Raw genomic sequence first — 23632 nt, forward strand, 5'->3', positions numbered from 1 at the left:
AAAGCACTGTACCACTGTTCCACTGTTGCTTTTGTTTCCTGCTGTTGATGCTACTCGTGTTGTTTTCTCTGTCTCTCCTTCGCTACCGCTGTATTTGTCTCCTCTTCCTTCTCCTCTGGTATCTCCTCATCTTTCTTTTCCAACTGCTCTTCCTTCCTCTTATCATTCTCATTCTCATCCGTGCTGTACCTTTTTCTTTCTTTCTTCTTTTCTTCTATCTCCGCTTTTTATTCCTCCTCCTTTTCCTCCTCCTCCTCCTCCTCCTCCTCCTCCTCCTCCTCCTCCTCCTCCTCCTCCTCCTCCTCCTCCTCCTCCTCCTTCTCCTCCTCCACCTCCTCCTCCTCTTTCATGTTCTCATATATTCTCCTCGTGTCATTTTATAGTCTCACATCGCTTCGTGTTTTCCTTCCCTTCTCGCTTCTCCCTTCTATCGCCTCTTCTTCCATCTTCCATCTTCCTTCTTTTTTATCTTTCCTTCATTTTTTTTCTCTCGCTCTCTCCTTTTCTTAGTTTCATGTTTTCCTGTATGCTCGACTCGCTTGTGTTTATGTGAGATTTTTATCCATTAGCTCTTCTCTTTTCATCTTCCTTCATTTCTCTTTTTACGTACTTTATTATCTTTCCCTCTCATATATCCTCCTCCTCCTCCTCCTCCATCTCTCTCTCTCCCTCTCTCTCCCTCCCTCTCTCTCCCTCCCTCATCTCACCGCACCGTACTCATCTTTCTCCTGTCACTCTCACCTTTCCTTCCCCAAAAATCTCTCTTATACTTTTTTTTGTCCCTTTTCGTTCTCTTCTACGTACTCTTCAGCCATCTTTACTTTTTCCTTACCTGCATAGTCTTCCTTTACTACCCTATTACTCTCTCTCTCTCTCTCTCTCTCTCTCTCTCTCTCTCTCTCTCTCTCTCTCTCTCTCTCTCTCTCTCTCTCTCTCTCTCTCTCTCTCTCTCTTTGTTCATTGCCTCTCCTTACATCATCCATTTTTCTCCACTTCCCTTTTCGCTTCTTCCATCTCTTCTTACTTTCTGCCTCCTCCTCTTCTTCCTCCTCCTCCTGCTTTTCCTCCTTCTTTTACCAAGCGTTAACACTTTCCCCCACAAACACAAGTAGTCAGACGTAGATTACATATTTCCTTTTCACTCTCTACTAGAATTCCATGTGATTTTTTAATATCACATGGTTTCGCCTTTTTTCCTGCCAACCTCGGCTGGAGGGAGGGGTGGGTGGGGAGGAGCCTTCTGCTTTGCTGTCCTGTCTCTACCACTGGTAGTTAGTAGATAGTCTCCAAAAACAGCCTAGTAAGGACCTAAGGGTCTGTTGCTGTTTGTCTTCCTTTGTCTTCCTTTGTATTCCTCCTCCTCCTCCTCCTCCTCCTCCTCCTCCTCCTCCTCCTCCTCCTCCTAGTAAGGACCTAAGGGTCTGTTGCTGTTTGTTTTCCTTTGTCTTCCTTTGTATTCCTCCTCCTCCTCCTCCTCCTCCACACTGTGACTCCACCCACACGCACATTCACCACACTACATAACCGTCAAACACCTACATTGTCCCCCACAAACAAGAGTAGACGTAGATTACAACTTCCTTTCTCTATCCTCTAAAATTCCATTTGGTTTTTCAATACCAAATGGTACCTTTCCTTTTCCGGCTAGCTTCGGCTGGTGGGATGGGTGGGTGGGGAGGAGCCTTCTGCTTTCCTGTCCTGTCTCTAACACTACGTAGTTAGTGTAGAATAGTTAACCAAGCAGCCTAGTAAGGACCCCAGGGTCTGTTGTTGCTTGGTCTTTCCTTTGTATTCCTTTGTATTCCTCCTCCTCCTCCTCCTCCTCCTCCTCCTCTTTCTCCTCCTCCTCACGTTCTCTTCCTCTGTCTTCTTCTCTCTCTCTCTCTCTTCTCTCTCTCTCTCCTCTCTCTAACTCTCTTCTCTCTCTCTCTCTCTCTCTCTCTCTCTCTCTCTCTCTCTCTCTCTCTCTCTCTCTCTCTCTCTCTCTCTCTCTCTCTCTCTCTCTCTCTCTCTCTCTCTCTCTCTCTCTCTCTCTCTCTCTCTCTCTCTCTCTCTCTCTCTCTCTCTCTCTCTCTCTCTCTCTCTCTCTCTCTCTCTCTCTCTCTCTCTCTTTCTCCTCCTCTATCTCCTCTTGCTTTCTTGTCATCCTTCTGCTCCCTTCTCTCTTGCTGGTCTTGTTTACTCTCCTCCTCCTCCTCTTTCTCTTCTTCCAGATCTTTTCCTTCCCTATCGTCTTCTTTCTCTTTTTCCTTTCACGTTTCTTCTTCTTTCTTCTCCTCGCATCATCGTCGTTGTCGTCGTTGTCCTCCACCACCGCAACTATCACCAGCTCTTTCCTTTCCATCACCCTTCCTTCCTCCTCATCGTCGTCCTCGTCTTCCCTGCGTCTCTCTCTTACTCTCCCAATACCTCCCCTTACCGTCCTCCCTGCTTCCGGAAGAGATAAGGGCAGGTGTTGTCTCCCGGAACACTCTAGCTCCTCGGGCGGTTTGTCTTACCTGGTCCACATTTACCTGCGCTATTCTGGAGGGACTTAGGAGGTGCTCGGCCGATGGAGGAAGGATTATGGACGAGGTGGAATACCGAGGGGAGAGGAAGGAGGATTACAGGACGAGAGAGAGAGAGAGAGAGAGAGAGAGAGAGAGAGAGAGAGAGAGAGAGAGAGAGAGAGAGAGAGAGAGAGAGAGAGAGAGAGAGAGAGAGAGAGAGAGAGAGAGAGAGAGAGAGAGAGAGAGAGAGAGAGAGAGAGAGAGAGAGAGAGAGAGAGAGAGAGAACGAACTGATGAAATTACGCTGAAAAGACACGGTACATGAAAATGAAGAAGAAGAAGGGAGAGAAGCACCTCAATGTTGGTTAATTATGACGGAGAGAGGGAGACCGGAGCGAGCTGGAGCGAAGAGGAAGACGATGAAGAGGAAGAACAGGAGGATTAGGAGGAAATGGAGAGAATGATGACTTGGACATACGGGAAAATGTTCAAAATAAAGAAAAACTTTGAGAATAACAGAGAGAGAGAGAGAGAGAGAGAGAGAGAGAGAGAGAGAGAGAGAGAGAGAGAGAGAGAGAGAGAGAGAGAGAGAGAGAGAGAGAGAGAGAGAGAGAGAGAGAGAGAGAGAGAGAGAGAGAGAGAGAGAGAGAGAGAGAGAATACACAAATTTTCTTTTGGTGTAACATTTCAATTCTTTTTCTTTTTCTTACTGCTGAAGACTGTGTAAGAAGAGGGCGCAGAGAAAGGGCGGTAAGGAAGGGATGAGAGATGGAATTGTAACCGTAATCGTAACATCGTGATTGGCAGAAGGGTCCACAAGATTACTTAACTCCCTTGCTGTTCTGGCTTCTCTTCCAACTTGGTGCAAGGGAGTGGTGTAGGTTGGCTGTATCATTCCCAAAGACAACACTAACAATAGATTATATGATTCAGTACTGTAAATCATTTAGTGTCCTCATCCTTTTTAGATTACTCGAATAAAGTAATGTCATAGTCTCATTAGTAGCGTGTAGTTAAGAGGATATACAAAAGGAATAAGGAGTGTCCATACTGCGGGTCAGTAATGTTGCAGTGGCGGGAATGTCCTGCTAAGATAGAAGGTGCCAGTAGGATTCCGAATATATTCCTCAACGAAAAGCAGCAAGTCACACTATTTTGGGAATTTCTTCCTCCTCGTTCCCCTCTTTTTCTTTCTCTTTTTGCCCTCCATCTCTGTTTTTATATATCCTTTAAAGGAATCAGGTGGAGCCGTTTTATGTGAGATGAGTGATAAAAGACAATGGTTCGTCCTTTCCGCGCTTGTGGAGTGGATGGAGTGGCTGGGATGGAGTGGTTATGTTACCGAGGTAAAGGCTGCCAACTGGCCTCACCCTTCTGACCAGATTGGCGGTCAGTGGAGTGCTGACGGAAGGGGAACTGGAACAAGTGTCTCACGCAACTAACCAGATTTTCTCTCATATAAATCCTATGCATATCAAGAAGGAAACCGTAAGCTCTGGGTCAGCTTAGAGGTCTGGCTTGCTACGGAATTTGCCATGGAAAATCTGCATCTCTTTCCAGCGGGTATATTATCATTCTTGAATAAGCTTCTCGTGTGGAGCGTTGCCAGGGAGGTTGGGTGGCCTGTTCCCGTGGCTCACTGTGGCGAGGGGGAGAGGCGCCATCATCAGTGGAAAGAGAAGCGTGCGTCCTTGTTAAGTGAATGAGAGAGAGAGAGAGAGAGAGAGAGAGAGAGAGAGAGAGAGAGAGCGCCACACAATAGCCGGTGTCCGAAGACCACTCCCTTGCAATTGCCGCGTACCAAGGAACAAATCCATAGCGAGCAGTTTACACGCACAAAATAAATCCTTAACGAAAATTGCGTGCTTGCTTTCACCTCCAGGCAGATATTTTACCTCTTCTTGCTGGCCGGAAGAGTGGAGCAAGCAGGAGGCAGGAAGAGCAGGCAGGGAAGGAGCAGAAGCAGTTCTTCTCCCCTGTGTTATCTCGCCCGGACGCTTCCTGCCTTGGATGTGTAACGTGAATTCGCCGCCTCAAGCAGTTTTTCAGCCGCTGACTTTCGTGCGAGCGTTACTTGATGGACCCAGCAGCCAGCGCTTGGGTTTTTAGGTTTTGTCTTTAGCAACTTCGCCTTTCAAGTATTTTTTTTTTGTCACGCCTCCTCTTGTGTTGTTGTGGTGGTTAGTGTGTGTGTGTGTGTGTGTGTGTGTGTGTGTGTGTGTGTGTGTGTGTGTGTGTTTGTGTGAGTGTGTGTGTGTTAGAGAGTGTGTGCATGTTGGAAGGAAAATGAAAACTACCTCATGGTTTGGCATAATTTTTTTTCTATAATTGCTTAATTGTTTAGTTATTTTCATGATTATCTCATTATCATAATCATCCCGTGTATTTGCATGTATTCATCTTTTTTTCACGTCTTGTTTTCCTTGTTCTATTCCTTTTTATTCTTTTTCTCATTTTCATCCTTTTCGTCCTCATTGTCATTGTTTTCATCCTGGTTCATTTTCCTTCACCTCCTCCTCCTCCTCTCTTCTTCTTTCTCCTTGTCATTGTCGTCCTCTACATCCACCTCCCCACCTTTCGCTTCTCCTCTATTGATAATACGTTTCATTATAAAAGATTATATGGACTCTCCTTAGAACTTCGATACTTTCTACTAGGCCATTATTTTCTTTTCTATTAAAAGCGGTGTGCTCACGGGAAGGATCGGCAGAGGCGGTAAAGCAAGACACTAATGCTGTGCCTCCCCATATTATCTTCCACCGTGTTGTCGCTCCCCGGACTAAGGAGCTCAGGGGTGTTGTGAGTGCATGATCGACCAGCTTACCCAGGAGCCGTGGAGACAAGTATTCCGAAACAGTAGGCGAGATAGTGATGCTAACTCTCGCATCGTAAACTTCAACTTTCTTTTTTTTTATCTTTTCGTCATCAGCTTATGTCCATATTTTCGTTCCATCTGTATAGTGACGCTTTTTGTTATAGCACTGACGTCGAGATGACCTCAGTGTCTGAAACTTGACTTATTTTTGCTTTAATGTTTTTATTTTTTCGATATAATCTTGGGATTTTATGCTCTGACATTTTTTGTTTTATTTATGAAGATTAACGTGAATTTTGTCCATTTCTTTTTACACATGCGTCAAAATATGATGTTTGTCTCTTGCTGTTAACTGAATCTCATTGTCTTATTGTCATAAGCTTGAGATGTTATGTTTTGTTTTTCCCTTACAATTGTTCCTTCTGCAAATTGATGTCCGTTTTGTTCATCTTTCTTTCCTTTCTTCAATTTACATTCGTCGTCGTTCTTTTCATTTCAACCTCTCTTTCTTCAATTCTTTTCTTTAGCTGTCTATTTTTCATTTCCGTCGTCCATCTCTTTTCTTTTTTCTTTCATCCTTCTTTATTTCTTTTTCTTTTCCTCCTCCTCCTCCTCCTCCTCCTCCTCCTCCTCCTCCTCCTCCTCCTCCTCCTCCTCCTCCTCCTCCTCCTCCTCCTCCTCCTCCTCCTCCTCCTCCTCCTCCTCCCTCTTCATCCTCTTCCTCTTCTTTCTCCTCGTCCTCCTTTTTTCCACTCATTCCTTTCTTTCCCTTTAAATTCGGCTCCTTGTTATTTCTTTGCTAACTCTCTGCAGCCCCTTTGCTGGCTTATTTAGTTGATGCACCTCCTCGTGACAACATATTTAGGTGTGTTTGTGTGTGTGTGTGTGTGTGTGTGTGTGTGTGTGTGTGTGTGTGTGTGTGTGTGTGTGTGTGTGTGTGTGTGTGTGTGTGTGTGTGTGTGTGTGTGTGTGTGTGTGTGGTTTTGCTGGTATGTCTATCTTTTTATCATTATTTTTTTAAGCTTATTTCTGTTTTGTTTTGTTTTGCGTCATATATATACGTATATCTGATTATGCGTAATGTGTGATTTCCTATTATGTTACCGTATGTCTACTCTCTGTCTCTCTCTCTCTCTCTCTCTCTCTCTCTCTCTCTCTCTCTCTCTCTCTCTCTCTCTCTCTCTCTCTCTCTCTCTCTCTCTCTCTCTCTCTCTCTCTCTCTCTCTCTCTCTCTCTCTCTCTCTCTCTCTCTCTCTCTCTCTCTCTCTCTCTCTCTCTCATCTTTACCACCAAGCAAAGTTTTCTGTCCACAGCGTTTCTCGGGTCTCATGGAAAAGCAAAACAATTGAATGGCAGATTTTCTGAACTCGCTCATTTTTTTTTTTATCTTTTTACTTTTTCTCTTTGTTTATTTATTTTTCTGTGCCTGACCTATCTTCATGTGTATGTGAGTAAAATGAACATTGACGTGTTGAAAAATGTTTTATAATGTTCATTTTTCAAATTTTATTTTTCTAGCCATTTCTATTTTTCACTTTAATTCTTTACTTAGTTCTGGATCGCTTTGCCTTTATTTGTTTGTTTCTCTCTCTCTCTCTCTCTCTCTCTCTCTCTCTCTCTCTCTCTTGAAACGCCACGTTAAATATGGAATTTTTTTCAAAAGACTAAATACTAACCTAAATACTATAATATATATACGTATCATTATAATATTATTAAGATTACATTACGATAATAATACACTTCAGTGCACTATAATAAAACCACACTCCAGTTTCGAGTTTCAGTTGGGACGGGTGCGTTCTTCGCTACCAGTGGGCTGCCACCTTTACCTGTTGTGTGGACATGTCTTGGACGAGGGGCGTGGCCACCATGAACAAGTTCCAAAGCCGTGAAGTTCTGGCTGTGTAGGTGGTATTGACTTGAGCGAAAACTGGGCACCTTCACTCGCTCGTTGCTGCTGGCAGCAGTCCTGGTACACCTCTGTACTGTATGTGGCAGCAGGTTCGGGGGATCAAGGTGGAAGACTTCATGTACCTGATCCTTATGGCACACCATTAGTGTACTGACACATCCCGGCGGTGCTCCAGTGACGTCACTGATGCTCTCTCTCTCTCTCTCTCTCTCTCTCTCTCTCTCTCTCTCTCTCTCTCTCTCTCTCTCTCTCTCTCTCTCTCTCTCTCTCTCTCTCTCTCTCTCTCTCTCTCTCTCTCTCTCTCTCTCTCTCTCTCTCTCTCTCTCTCTCTCTCTCTCTCTCTCTCTCTCTCTCTCTCTCTCTCTCTCTCTCTCTCTCTCTCTCTCTCTCTCTCTCTCTCTCTCTCTCTCTCTCTCTCTCTCTCTCTCTCTCTCTCTCTCTCTCTCTCTCTCTCTCTCTCTCTCTCTCTCTCTCTCTCTCTCTCTCTCTCTCTCTCTCTCTCTCTCTCTCTCGTGTGTCCGAATCATTCAGTGTCTCTCGGTCTGCCTCTTCTTTTTTTATTCTTAAAATGTTACTTTTCCTTTTCAGTATTTGTTTCTTTCATTCCTTCTATTTTTTCCTGTGGATCTAGTTCGAGTTTTAGCGTCTTTTCCCATTCTGTTTTTTCCTCCCTTTCTTGTATCTTTATATTTGTTCTCTCCGTCGGCACTTGTGCATGTCATGTAAATCTTGTGTCTCACCTGTTTGTCAGTTCATCTTTATGAGCGTGTGTTTGTGTGTTTATGTATTGTGTTCTTATTATTCTTTTCTTGTTGTGTCGAGGTTGAGTGGGAAGTAGATATATGTCCATGTTCTCTTCCCTCTCGTTGATTGCCTACTTTCTTGGATCTCTCTCTCTCTCTCTCTCTCTCTCTCTCTTTGCTGCCTCATTACTAATATATATGGAGTGCGTGGGCCCCTTTATCAGCGTGATTAGAGGCGCAGACTCAGGAAAGGACTAGAAGAGTGTCGCCGCGCCACAAAAGACGAGCATTGAAGGTCTTGTGAGGCATGTTGGAGGAGAAGGAGGCGAAGAAGGCGAAGGAGGTGAAGGTGAAGGAGGAAAAGGAGCAAGGATGGCGTAGGTTGATGGCTTGTTACACAGAATCCCTCGCTGGTCTTCTCCCTCAGCATCGTTAACTCCGGGGCGCTGGCGACTCCTCTTCCTTCTTCTTTTTTTCCTCCTACATCACTATTCAGTGATTCTTCCCTGCTGGTGATCTCCCTTTAGGAGGTGGTGGTGATGGTTGTAGTCGTGGTGAAGGTGATGGTGTTGTGTTTCTCTTCGTGTCTGCTGAGGTTTTTTTTTATGTCGTGTGAGTCTATTTCAAGCATTATTCATGAGCACACACACACACACACACACACACACACACACACACACACACACACACACACACACACACACACACACACACACACACACACACACACACACACACACACACACACACACACACACACACACACACACACACACACACACACACACACACACACACACACTCTCTCTCTCTCTCTCTCTCTCTCTCTCTCTCTCTCCAGTGTCTTTTCTAGTAACTTTCCTTGCTTAATTTAAAGCAAACGCAAAAAAACCCAGACTTGTCCATTACTTGTAGAAACCTGAACAGAATATATGTAAAGTTGTCAATTATCTCGCTCTCTGTGGAAGCTGACTGTAATTTATTCAAAGACTGGCTGTCCTTCCATCTGTGTATTGAGTGGGTTACAAGGTTGCCGCTTCTCTTGGTTTGGTCTGAGGGGAAGGCCTAACCTGTTTGCTGAAGGGAGGGAGTAGATCGTCGATTCAGACTTTATTTTGCCTCGAAAATTATTATGGTGTTGGGAAGACCTAAAGATAGATCAAATGAGGGAGAGAGAGAGAGAGAGAGAGAGAGAGAGAGAGAGAGAGAGAGAGAGAGAGAGAGAGAGAGAGAGAGAGAGAGAGAGAGAGAGAGAGAGAGAGAGTAATTCTATGGACTGGGCAGCTTGTGTAGTGCTCATAGAAAGCTTCCTTCTATTCTCACTGCAAACCTTCATCGAGCAAATCACTGTTTATTCTAGTCTCTGCTGAATGTTATATATTTTTTTTTGCTGAGGAAGGTTGCACGCTATGTATTGCATGTCGTCTTCCTTCTTCTTTGTTTCCCTGTTAACGTAATGCGGTAGATATGGAAAAGAGAAGGGAAGAGGCTTCTGATATATGAGTGGATAAAGGATCTTTTAGAGCAGGGGTTCTCAACCTGGGGTACGCGTACCCCAAGGGGTACGTGAGAGGAATTTTTGGGGTACGTGGCGGGTTTCTCAAAATGCTTCAGTTTTAAATAGCAGCAAATTCGTTTGTAGTATACAATGTGTCCTTCACTAGAACCAGGACACGTTAACATCGTTAACAAGGAAACTCTTGAGTTATATCACTTGAGAGGAAGCTCTCTTGGATTACAGTTGCCACACAACCTTGCAAACCTATAATATTTGCTCCGATTTCTTATTTTATATGTTATTCACACACACAGTGACTTATTTATCACTGTTACTAGTTACAAGTTGCAACTAGCTGCAAGCAACACTAGTTCACTGCCATAATGATCGAAAATTGTCTGATATAGTTCCTTTTGGTAAATGCATTGCATGTTAGTCACATATAGTGTCTCCTGTGAGGTACCAGTTCCTATCGACACTACCTCATAGAAACATACTAATATTAATTAAAAATTGTGTCTGCTCCACATATATAACACAATTTAAACTTAATAAACTAAGTCAATAAACCATGCATTTATTGTTACCCTTCCTGACGCTGCATTGTGGGTAAGGGTACGTGATCAATACTGAAAGACTTCGAGGGTACATCACATTAAAAGGTTGAGAAGAAGAAGAATTAACCTGTGCAGAAGCGAGGTGAAATGTGTGTTAAGGTTCCGTGCTGTATTTAATTAAGTCTCTAGAAATGAAAGATCTTGGTACACCAGACAATTATGTTTTGCTCTATATTATGATGTCAGTCGTATAAACTCAAGTAACTATAAAGAAATACCATGGTAGAATAAGAACAGAAAAATACTGGTAGGAGTAAAACCCTGGCAAATCAATAGATACATCGTAATACAGTGTTTAGAGACGATTACTCTGTACCGCGAGACGATACTGACTCTCTCCTGCGAACACTGAAATTGTGACAGTTTGGGTCCTCTCCTATTGATATTAATCAAAGTATTGCGATTTATTCACAATAGTAATATATTACACTCCGACGGAACACGGGCCTAATGTGTTTGAGATGTGGCATTTTGTTATAGTACATTTCGCTCTATATAGCGACTGTTTAGGACTAAAAAAACTGTAGCTTCAGGTAGATATTCAATAATGTTATCTATCGATTTTCAGTCTTAAAGTAGGGGAAAATTACGAATATTGATGCATTTCTTTTATAGTCCTCCTTGCTTCTCGAAAAGGTGCACGAATTTAGAAAAGGTTGAAGAACACTAAACTGTACCCTGAAAAAAAATACAGTAAAAGAGATAAGATAAAAATGACCAACATCTCTATTATTACGGAGGCTAATAATAATACCAAGACTAATTAAGTAATTCAGAGATAACGAAACGAACGACGATCACGAGAGCTTCCACGATAACAGTGTGTACGATAAGATTTGATTCCAGATTCCTCGATAGCGCTCCGAGTTTCCAAGATAACAATGGCATTCCAGTTTCCTCGATAGCGATGCAAGTTTCCAAAATGACGATGCCTTTCCATGATAAAGATGCCCTTCCAGTTTCCAAGATAATAATGCGAGTTTCCACGATCAAGATGCAATTCCAGTTTCCACGGGAACGATGCGGGTTTCCACGATGTCGATGCGGTTCCAGTCCTCACGATGCGATTTCAAGACACAATATTGAAGTCCACTTGCCTACACAGGTACTGGGACGAACCCTTTCACCCCGTAAGGATCCACCCAACACCCTTGAGTGCGAGTAAAGTGACGCTGCCACCTTCCTGCGCTGCAATTGAAGTCCACTTGCCTACACAGGTGCTGGGATGAACCCTTTCACCCTGTAAGGGTCCACCCCACACCCTTAGGTGCGAGGAGAGTGGCGCTGCCACCTCACTGCGACGCAATTGAAGTTCACTTGCCTACACAGGTACTGGGGCGAACCCTTTCACCCCGTAAGAGTTCACCCCAGACCCGTGAGTGCGAGGAGAGTGACGCTGCCACCTTACTGCGCCTCACACGGGTAGCCATGAGCATAACCCGCCACACTCCACTCCCCAAACACTGTCAGTGAGTCCTTTTCACCCCGTAAAGGACCACTGGTACGGTCAGTGCCTGGCTCATGGCGCACAGCGTGCCCTCGTTCATGGCGAGTTGTTCAGCCCGATGTCATTATAAGCAGAGGTCCTGTACACACCACTCACCACCAGACTCTATGCAAGGAGCCCTTATCACCCCTTAAAGGCCCCTCACGGCATCATCTGATGGACGGTAGACACGGCACCCTGCTTAAGGCGACGCCTTGCCTAGTATGAGGCGCTGCAAGTTGACAACAATCAGTGAGCTTGAAGCCGCGAAGGAAAATGAGTCCACGCTAACAATGGGATTCCACGACAGGTTGCGATTCCAGTGTCCACGGTACAGATGTGTTTGTTGAGGATAACGATCCGTTTATCGAGGCTAACGGTGCGGCGATGGCGATGGCGAAACGATCCAAAGTATTATTACCTACACAGGTACTGGGACGAAACTTTTTACCCAGAAAGGGTCAACCCCAGTCCCGTGGTTATGAGAGCAGTGACGATGCAACCTTGCAATGCCTCACACAGGTCGCCATGAGCAATGACCCGCCACACACCACTCCCCAAACGCTGTCATGAAGTGAGTCCTTTTTACCTAACCTAACCTAACCTAACCTAATCTAACCTAACCTAACCTAACCTAACGTAAAGGACCACTGGTACTGTCAGTGCCTGGCTCATGGCGCACAGCGTGCCCTCGTTCATGGCGAGTTGTTCAGCCCGGTGTCATTATAAGCAGAGGTCCCGTACACACCACTCACCATCATATTCTATGCAAGGAGCCCTTATCACCCTTTAGGGCCCCTCACGGTACCATCCGGTGAGTGGTAGACATTGATCTCTTGCTTATGGCGACCCTTGCCTAGTGTGATGCGCTGCAAGTGGACGACTAGTAGTGAAGCTTGAGGCCACCAAGGAAAAGCAGGACCTGCAGCCAGTTCCCTGCCTTGGGCCCCAGGCCGGACCCGACGGCCACCTCCTTCCCCCGTGCGGCGCCCAAGGCCGTCACGGCCCTCAAACATCTTTAGGCCGAAAGTTCTCAATCGTCGTTTTAATTTTGATTCGAATATAAAATCGTCGATGGTAAATGAAAAATAGCTTTGGTGTGAAAGTGTGCAAGAGTTAGCTGATTAATGAAACAAGGTGAGGCAGCTTTGCTCCGGAGTATTTAGTGTACTTTGCATGTTGCTGCCTTGAATGTGTACGTGTTTGTAGGTAACTGGATAGAAACAGTAGACCAATGGTAGTTGTGTAGCTATTGGGGAACTTTTGAAAATTAGTTAAGCTTCTGGATAGAGTGGATGAGTGCACACAGGTTTGCGTGTCTTATACATAAACTGCCACTTGTAAACATAAATTTTTCTATTTCATGCTCTTAGAAAAAGCAAACTTAGTTTTCTTTATTTCCTGATCACAATGACGTGTAAATATCAATGTTTCAATCATAAGGAAACACTAGGAGAGGACCCAAACTCCCGTTGAAGTTGCCAGATTCAACAGATATCGTAATATTTCACAGAAAAGATGGTCAACTGCATATCGTATATTTTTGGATATTCTTTTGTCACATAAGGAGATATCAAGATAGGTAAAGTATTTCTAAACATGTATCTACGACAAAAACGCTATAATAGTAGAGTTAGGTTATAACTATGCATTGTGTTTTTTTATATACCATCTTGCTCTATTCCTGGGACAAAGATTACTTCTTCCTCAATTGATAGCTCGAAGTTAGTATGATATTTTCTTTCCTTCTAGGTTAGTAAGTAGACTACAAGACACCATGAACCTATGAAGCCCCGTAAATGAGATTATTTTCATAACTTAGAAATCAAAGTCTGATAATGAGATTGTCTATTGCCAACCAAACCGTTCTGCATAGACGTCTTCAGCGTCATAGAGACCTAATGATGTTAGCTCATGGACAGTGGCCATCCTGACAGCGCGAAACCACAGGGGGTTCATAAGAAGATTTCCAGGGGTACTTAGATGGCTGATCTAATAAAATCCTTTGCAGTGCCATTGCATATTGAGTTCCATGTTCCATGTGACAATACTGGGGGTACTGGTAGATGGTCTTATAACTCAGGGGGTTCTTAACGATAAAAAGGTTGAGAACCCCTGTTTTAGAGAGAGAGAGAGAGAGAGAGAGAGAGAGAGAGAGAGAGAGAGAGAGAGAGAGAGAGAGAGAGAGAGAGAGAGAGAGAGAGAGAGAGAGAGAGAGAGAGAGAGAGAGAGAGAGAGAGAGAGAGAGAGAGTGTGTGTGTGTGTCAACACTAGTGACACAGTTTAGCAACGATATGAACATTTTTATATCAAAAGCAAATTAGTCTCACACAGATACGCAAAATATACTTAACATGAGAGGTTCGTGTATCTCTAAAAGTACGAAAAAAAAAATATACACGATGAAATGACCAGTGATAAATACACATACACACACACACACACACACACGGCCCGGTAGCTCAGTGGTTAGAGCGCTGGCTTCGCAAGCCAGATGACCGGGGTTCGATTCCCCGGCCGGGTGGAGATATTTGGGTGTGTCTCCTTTGACGTGTAGCCCCTGTTCACCTAGCAGTGAGTAGGTACGGGATGTAAATCGAGGAGTTGTGACCTTGTTGTCCCGGTGTATGGTGTGTGCCTGGTCTCAGACCTATCCCAAGATCGGAAATAATGAGCTCTGAGCTCGTTCCGTAGGGTAACGTCTGGCTGTCTCGTCAGAGACTGCAGCAGATCAAACAGTGAATTACACACACACACAAACATACACACACACACACACACACACACATACACAGTAGCTATTTATCTGAAAATCTGGTGAATACTGATTACCTTGCATCACAAAATCAACGTGATTAAATTTACTTAAAAGTAAAAGAAAGCATCAAGGACGCGTTATACAACACATAACTTTTTTTTATTTCAGTTTAAACATAGCATGGGAAAGTATCGCGCCTGAAGATAACACCAACACGAAGCAGCTTTTAATCTTTCTCAGTGTGTGACATCAAACCCTTCGATTCTTATTGACTCGCCTCAGTTTTACTGAAAATGTTGCAGTATATTTTCAGAGTACAACTGCAAAGTCCCACTGACAAAAAAAGAAAGTAAATAGTACTAGTAATATAACTTTTAATGTTTATGGTTTTATTTGCTGCTCTCTATAAGCATACAGAATTATTAGAATTACGAATACAAACGTGATATTTTACTTAAATATTACTGGAAAGGAAAAATATGAAAAGAGAGAGAAGTGTCAAAGGCTGAAATTTATTATAGAAAGAAAAAAGTGTTAAGGATATAATTAGTTATGAAAAGAGAAAAATGTGTATATTGTTTTATGGTGTGCGAAATGAAATAATTTTTTAGAATTTGCATATTAGTATCGATGATTTCATGTGTGTATGTCGCTGACCCAGCTATCAACTGTGGTGCTTTATTGACCTTGAAATATTCAGTAGTGACCTTGCTAGGTGCCTGCTGTCAATACCGATAATTGCCATGCGTTGCCTCAAATTGCAGGTATTGCGAGTATTAATCAAAATTCTCATCAGGGAAGCCTTTTACTTACAGCACGCAACACTCTCCCTTCTACTTTACAATCGACACTTTTGTTGGTGTGTGCGGACGAGGGTGGCAAAGACCAGCCACCAAACAATGAGAGGGAAAGAGAAGCTGGAAGATGGAATGAGTTAAATAATTCATAGTTCGTCTCTTGCCTATCCCATTCTGATCTGTAATGTAACATGAACGTTGTCCGACACTAAATGATCTTATTGAGACAGAGTATAGTTCTTGATGATTGTTTATGTTATTCTTATTAGGCATCTATTGCACACACACACACACACACACACACACACACACACACACACACACACACACACACACACACACACACACACACACACACACACACACACACACACACACACACACACACACACACACACACACACACACACACACACGGTAGCTCAGTGGTTAGAGAGCTGGCTTCACTAGCCAGAGGACCGGGGTTCGATTCCCCGGCCGGGTGGAGATATTTGGGTGTGTCTCCTTTCACGTCTAGCCCCTGTTCACCTAGCAGTGAGTAGGTACGGGATGTATATCAAGGAGTTGTGACCTTGTTGTCCCGGTGTGTGATGTGTGCCTGGTCTCAGGCCTATCCGAAGATCGGAAATAATGAACTCTGAGCTCGTTCCGTAGGGTAACGTCTGGCTGTCTCGTCAGAGACTGCAGCAGATCAAACAGTGAAACACACACACACACACTCCATGGCTTGTTAGCGCAGTGATTAGCTCACCCAATTCACTCTCGAGAATCCCTTGGTTTGAATACCAGGTCAGGTCAGAAGTTTTTGGGCGGACTTTTTGCAGTGTAGCTCTTGTTCGCCTGTCATTGCTACTAACTGATCAAAGTCGGGAGTTGTGTAGTAGTAGTAGCAGTAGTAGAATTATTATTATCAGTTGTTTTTATAGCAAAAGTAGTAGTAGTAGTTGTTGTAGAAACAATAGCTTTAGAAACTGTTATTGGTAATATATATGATAACATTAATAGGAGTAGCTAGTAATAAGGATACCCTTCCAATGAACTGAAACATACACAACTTCAAAATAACTCTATGAATAAATTTGTTTCGTCTAAAATAAAATAATCTTGTACGAGCGTAAGGCAAATAATATTTCAAATATACACACACACACACACACACACACACACACACACACACACACACACACACACACACACACACACACACACACACACACACACACACACACACACACACACACACACACACACACACACACACACACACACACACACACACACACACACACACACACACAGTTTATAAAATATATTGATATTTTGGAAAAGGAATTGGCCTCATGAGGGGGGAATGAAAAGCTTTTGGTCGCCTCTGTGATCTTGTCCTGCCAATCAGAGAGTGGGATTATACAGCCACAGCGTCAACGAATAGTAGGAGTGTGTCTATTTATGAAGAAATTCTCATATTCATTCTGACAGCTTTAAAAAAAAAAATTGAAAAAGCAGAATGAGATTATCCTGAAAGACTTTTTTTTTTCTCACTTAAATGAAAGTCGGATCAGTTACCAATATGGAAATTTAATTTTTTTTTATCACGTAGCGTTTTTATTTCTCTTTAATTTTTTCGCAGTTTGCATAGTGAAGTGTGATGCAGCAGATGGGTGAGCCAGTGACCGATTCCTTGTATGTGTGTGTGTGTGTGTGTGTGTGTGTGAGAGAGAGAGAGAGAGAGAGAGAGAGAGAGAGAGAGAGAGAGAGAGAGAGAGAGAGAGAGAGAGAGAGAGAGAGAGAGAGAGAGAGAATGACACTAATTATGGTAATCTGAATAATTGTAGAAAAGTTCACAATAATAATTATATGATAAGTATTAGTAGTGATAATGATACCAGTAATAATGACGATAATAATAATGAAAATAATGATAATAATGATAATAATAATAATGATGATAATGATGATAATGATAATAATAATAGTAATAATGATAATAATAGTACTACTACTACTACTACTACTACTACTACTACTACTACTACTACTACTACTACTACTACTACTACTACTACTACTACTACTACTACTACTACTACTACTACTACTACTACTAATGATAAAGACAATAGTAATGATAATAACAATAATAACAATAACAATAATGATAACAACAAGAACAACAACAATAATAATAATAATAATAATAATAATAATAATAATAATAATAATAATAATAATAATGATAAATGATAATAATAATAATAATAATAATAATAATAATAATAATAATAATAATAATAATAATAATAATATTAATAATAATAATGATAATAATAATAATAATAATAATAATAATGATAATAATAGTAATAATGATATTAATGATAGTGATTAATAACAATATTAATAACAACAGCAATATTGAAATGATAATAATAGTAATCATAATAATAATAATTATGATAAAAATGATAATAATAGTAATAATAATGATAACGATAATAATAATAATGATAATAATAATAATAATAATAATAATAATAATAATAATATTATAATATAATTATTATAATAATATTATTATTATTATTATTATTATTATTATTATTATTATTATTATTATTGTTATGTGTTATTATTATTATTATTATGTTATTATTATTATGTACTATTATTATTATTATTATTATTATTATTATTATTATTATTATTATTATTATTATTATTATTATTATTATTATTATTATAATTATTATGATGATAATGACAAGGATAAAGGTGATGATGAAAATGATGATAACGACTGAAAGAGTACAAATTAAGAAAAGGAAAGAAAACGACATACAAAATAGAAGGAAGAAGATTTGGCAAAAGTAAAAGAAGATGGAAGATAAGCAAGATGGTCATTAGAAATATCCATCGAAAATAATAGCAACCTTGGAGGGGTAAGACACGGAAATGAAGAGATAAACGATAATGATTGAAATAAAGGAAAAAGTATGCGTGATTGAGAGGAAATTGGAAAATGCACATACGAAACACAGACAGAAGAATAAGATTATGCGAACAAAGGCGAAGTGAAATTAAACAAATAAGAGAGAAAGAGAGGGAGATAGAAGGAGAACGGAAAGAAAGAGATGTAGAAGGAAAGTGACGAGTAAGAGTGCCAACGAGAAAGAGGAGAGAGGGAAGAAACAAAGACAATCAAGGATGGAGTTAGTGGGATTTATAATGAAGAAAAAGAAACCAAACGAGTGAAAGGAAGTAAAATAGAGGAAGGAGGAAAGAATTAGGAAGAAATATTTACGTGTGTAAGGGGAAAATATTGAAAGAATATATGGAAAAATACTGAACGTAATTCAAAATGAGTTGTATTATTTTCGTATGAGATCTCGTGAAAAGCTAAATCAACAGATATATATCTGATGAATTTTTGTGAAAAGTAGTATTTTCTATGTTATTCAGTGTGTACATTTATTCCTTTTGCTCCTCATATATGATATCAGAGATACTGTAGAAAAAGGTTATTGTAATTATCTAAGATTGAATAATGACTTTTGGTTTAATGGATGGAGATGATGCGTTAGTACGGTGTGATGGCTTAACGGAAATTCACTAAGCGTTGCTAATGTTATAAAATGTTTGAGAGACTGGAAGTGAGAGGTTTGTAATAGGACCAGGATTGTTTATTTTTACTATTAGCTAAGAAATACCTAACATAAATGTTATTTAATGTTTGGTAGGGAAATTAGAGATGCATATATATAGAATATGAATATTTTCGTATACATTAGAACTAATAAATGGCAACGAGAGCAATGTATTTGATGATTAGTGTATGTCACAGATATGATCTACCAATCTTTAAGAAAATTCAAATGGACAAAATTATGGCATGAATATCATTTACTTACACATCAAAGACATGGAGCTGTTGCAGGCGAAATGTTTTAGGTGCATTTTATATGTACACATGAATACAGGTACAAATATAATTTTTAGTAAATTTGTATAAGATGTTATAATATGTTTAATCTTCACAGATAGTGTGTTTTAACATACATCAGTAATGAATGTGGTTGGGTGGGTACTGTGTGTTTGTCACAAAAGAAAAATTATAAATCAAATTGCGTTCAAAGAGAAAATTTAATTTGTGTTGAGAGATAAATGAATTTCAGTTTGCTATAGTGATGTAGCAAGCAAAGTACACTTGTAGTGGCTATAAAATGTATTAAAGAATATTTGAAACAGAAAGACATCTTACAAGATTTAAAAAAGAAAACAAATGAGTAAATAAATAAAACTAATTTTAATGACTATATTTTGCACTGGTAATGCATTATCTATAATATGAAGAAAATATCGTATTATTAGGATAGATGTTTGTATTTTCAATAAATGTAATGGTCGTTTGGTAGGTGATTACTGCCTTGTTTTGTTAAACTATCAGAATGCAGATGATCTTAGAGGAACAGTGGTTCATATGAAATTATTTTAGAGACAGATGAAATGAATTTCAATATGTGCACATAATAAATGATTTTTTGAATGTTGTTGATAAATCAGCATTCTGTTTGGGAGTAGTATTTAAAATATCTAGAAAATCAATTCATATCGGTTTACTTTCATAAATAATGTCGAATGCAATTCTTGTTAGAGTGTCATCTATATAATGATATAAATATTTTATTGAAGAAGATAGACCTGTATATACATTTATATATTAGAAGGTACAATGGTATAATATGAGCTTGTAATATGTGTTGTTTTAGTGAATGTATATAAATCAATCATGTGCATATTTCAAACAAAAATAAATGCATCCATTTTTCTGGTTTATTCACCTTTGTGGGCGGGGCAGCCTTCTGCAGTGTATGATTATTACGTATAGTTAGACATACTTGAGAGTTGTGGTCCAAACTATTTTTGTAAAGTCTGAACACTAAATAACTATTTTTTCATGCTTCATGCAAGTAAACGTTTACACACACACACACACACACACACACACACACACACACACACACACACACACACACACACACACACACACACACACACACACACACACACACACACACACACACACACACACACACACACACACACACACACTCTCTCTCTCTCTCTCTCTCTCTCTCTCTCTCTCTCTCTCTCTCTCTCTCTCTCTCTCTCTCTCTCTCTCTCTCTCTCTCTCTCTCTCTCTCTCTCTCTCTCTCTCTCTCTCTCTCTCTCTCTCTCTCTCTCTCTCTCGACACATCTGAGTGACGTCAGCTTGATGGCATCACGGCCAGTCTTTGATAAAGCTTCAGTTAATGAAACCTGAAACGTAAATACCGTAGACTCTTTAGTAATTAATATGTTATAGGTCTCTATCACTCACTCTATCAATTTAGCTATTCACAAACTCTGTAATAGTATTCAAAGTGCTATGGGCAACAAACGTTATAAGTTTTCTGTGACTTATCTAAGGCCTTTGGCACCGTGTCTTATTCAATTCTGTTAGAGAATTTAAACATATATGGAATCCGTGGCCCATGTCTTGAGTTCATCAAAAGCTATTTAAGTCAGGGAAAGCAGTCTACAGGTTATGATGACTGCAAATCTCCACAAAAGTCTATTTGCACCGACGTACCACAGGGATCCATGTTAAGGCTACTTATTTTCGTAATTTACATTAATGATATTGTCCGCTCTAGCTCACATCTTAATTTCTTGTTGTATGCTGATGACACTACACTCTACATTCAACGTAAAGACTTGACACTATTGCAGAACATCATGAATGAGGAGGTGGTCTACATCTGCAGCTGGACCAATAATAATATGTTAAAATTTGATGTAGACCAAAATCCGTTTTTAGGCATAATCGTTGACACTAGATTATTATAGAAACCTCTTGCTTATGATATCTGCACTATATTATCTAAATTAAGTGCGTACTATATAAAATTTGACATTGCCTCACATCAACTTGTTTGAAAGAAATGTGTCTGTCACTAGCCCACCAATATTTATTGTACTGCTCAGGAATTTGACGGAGAGCGTATAACACACACAAACTGTTTTCCACACAGAAGAAATTACTTCGCATTATTTTCTTTAAATCTAAGTATGAGCATGCTAATCCACTGTCTCATGAACATAAAATTTGATAGTACAAGACTTCTGCAATTATATATATTTGATTATAAATCTCTTCATGTTATATCCGGTAAAATTGTTTCCGGTCCCTAACAGCAGATACCCTCTCGAGAAGACCACTATGTCTAAGGATCCTACTTTGCCAAGCAAGTCGTACCCAAAATAATATTTGTACTAAAATGCCATGTGCTGGAACAGCTTGCTGGAGGAAATAAGAAATCCCACATCTCTCTATTCCTTTAAGAGTCAATGCAAAGAGTTTTTTTTTTACAGTTATTCACTTGCAATGTAGTTTAATAAGCGGTACTCGTATATAAGTGCTTATGAACACTAGTTGCATGTTTGCGTATGTATAAGTATGAATGCTCATTAATATTGTATGTCCATTTATATGTACTTAAATACATAATTTTACAAACGTTTCCTAATGTTATGTAATTGTTATGTATATGCATATGTATGTATGTTATCGGTGGTGAGTGGCCTCGGTAACGTCTGCCAGCTATGTAGGTAGAGATATATTGATAGGTCTGTAAAAGAAATACTGCTTTCTGGTTATTTTGTATATTTCTTTCTATCCCACTTTGTAAAACAGAGGCCAATAAACAAGTCAAGTCAAGTCAAGTAAAGTCAAGTCAAAGCTGCTATTGAACCGTATTACAGTTTATTATGGTGGTCGTATTATGTTCAAGCAATTCTTCAGTACAGGGCGACCTTTCTTGCCATATCGCATGGAAAAAAAGTTCTTTGTATGTGAGAAGATTGGTTGAAGATGGATAGCCTGATTCTACATTATGGACGTTATTATATGTGGATATTATCACTCCCAGTAACTTCCTCAAACACCAGATGTAAAACTTAGTTATTGGTCTGAAATCTGTTCTTATTCATTACTCGCTTCTGTAAACAAGTGATGAGGCACACACACACACACACACACACACACACACACACACACACACACACACACACACACACACACACACACACACACACACACACACACACACACACACACACACACACACACACACACACACGGTAGTTCAGTGGTTAGAGTGCTGGCTTCACAAGCCAGAGGGCCGGGGTTCAATTCCCCGGCCGGGTGGAGATATTTGGGTGTGTCTCCTTTCACGTGTAGCCCCTGTTCATCTAGCAGTGGTACGGGATGTAAATCGCGGAGTTGTGACCTTGTTGTCCCGGTGTGTGGTGTGTGCCTGGTCTCAGGCCTATCCGAAGATCGGAAATAATGAGCTCTGAGCTCGTTCCGTAGGGTAACGTCTGGCTGTCTCGTCAGAGACTGCAGCAGCAGATCAAACAGCGGAACACACACACACACAGACACACACACACACACACACACACACACACACACACACACACACACACACACACACACACACACACACACACACACACACACACACACACACACACACACACACACACACACACACACACACCTACGTAAATGCACACACACACACACACACACACACACACACACACACATACATGCACACACACACACACACACACACACACACACACACACACACACACACACACACACACACACACACACACACACACACACACACACACACACACACACACACACACACACACACACACACACACACACACACACGAAATTTCAAGATTTCATACAAAATTACCAAGGGAGGAAAACTTTTCCTGTGAAATCGTAAGGTTCATTCCTTCTTTCACTTACTCTGCTTTCTTTCATCTCATGTGGGAAGCTGCTTGTGTTAAAATTCAGATGACAGAATCCTTTGCGTACGAGGCTTTGCCCTTTTGAATGTAATTCCGGCGCCTTTGTGTCGCCGTGGCTCACAGGATCTCGACTCGCTTTTGAGAGTTCTCTCGCATGAAGAACCGACAAAAATTTTATCTCGTTCATTTTATGAGATTATTCTTTTGGTAATATTTTATAATTTCCAAGAAAATTCTGATGAAACTTTTCACCTTCGCGCGTTAAACTAACGGATGCTTGGTTGGAGGTGTAATAGTTGGTGTCCAGAGAGATGTTATTATCACAGGTACTGGCTTGCACCAATGTTGTTACTGTCACGGCGCACACTTTTTTTTTTTTCATGGTGCCACTTTTTATATCTCCTGCCGCCACTTATCCTCAAGGCTGGTGTCTCTCTCTCTCTCTCTCTCTCTCTCTCTCTCTCTCTCTCTCTCTCTCTCTCTCTCTCTCTCTCTCTCTCTCTCTCTCTCTCTCTCTCTCTCTCTCTCTCTCTCTCTCTCTCTCTCTCTCTCTCTCTCTCTCTCTCTCTCTCTCTCTCTCTCTCTCTCTCTCTCTCTCTCTCTCTCGTTGTCCAACATCCTTATCAAATAATTCCAAAG

At 40.7% G+C, this 23632-nt stretch overlaps 1 protein-coding gene and 1 non-coding gene across 2 annotated transcripts in view; both read left to right on the forward strand.

The window, feature by feature from the left end:
• The window catches only part of LOC123518183, a 329501-nt gene that overhangs the window by 107008 nt on the left and 198861 nt on the right, over positions 1 to 23632 (forward strand). The window lies entirely within an intron of this gene.
• Trnaa-cgc lies at positions 14015 to 14088 on the forward strand. Its single transcript has one exon. It is a non-coding gene; the product is annotated as a tRNA-Ala (tRNA).

This window comes from Portunus trituberculatus, chromosome 43, assembly GCF_017591435.1.
Source record: "Portunus trituberculatus isolate SZX2019 chromosome 43, ASM1759143v1, whole genome shotgun sequence".
Classification (NCBI taxonomy): Eukaryota; Metazoa; Arthropoda; class Malacostraca; order Decapoda; family Portunidae; genus Portunus; species Portunus trituberculatus.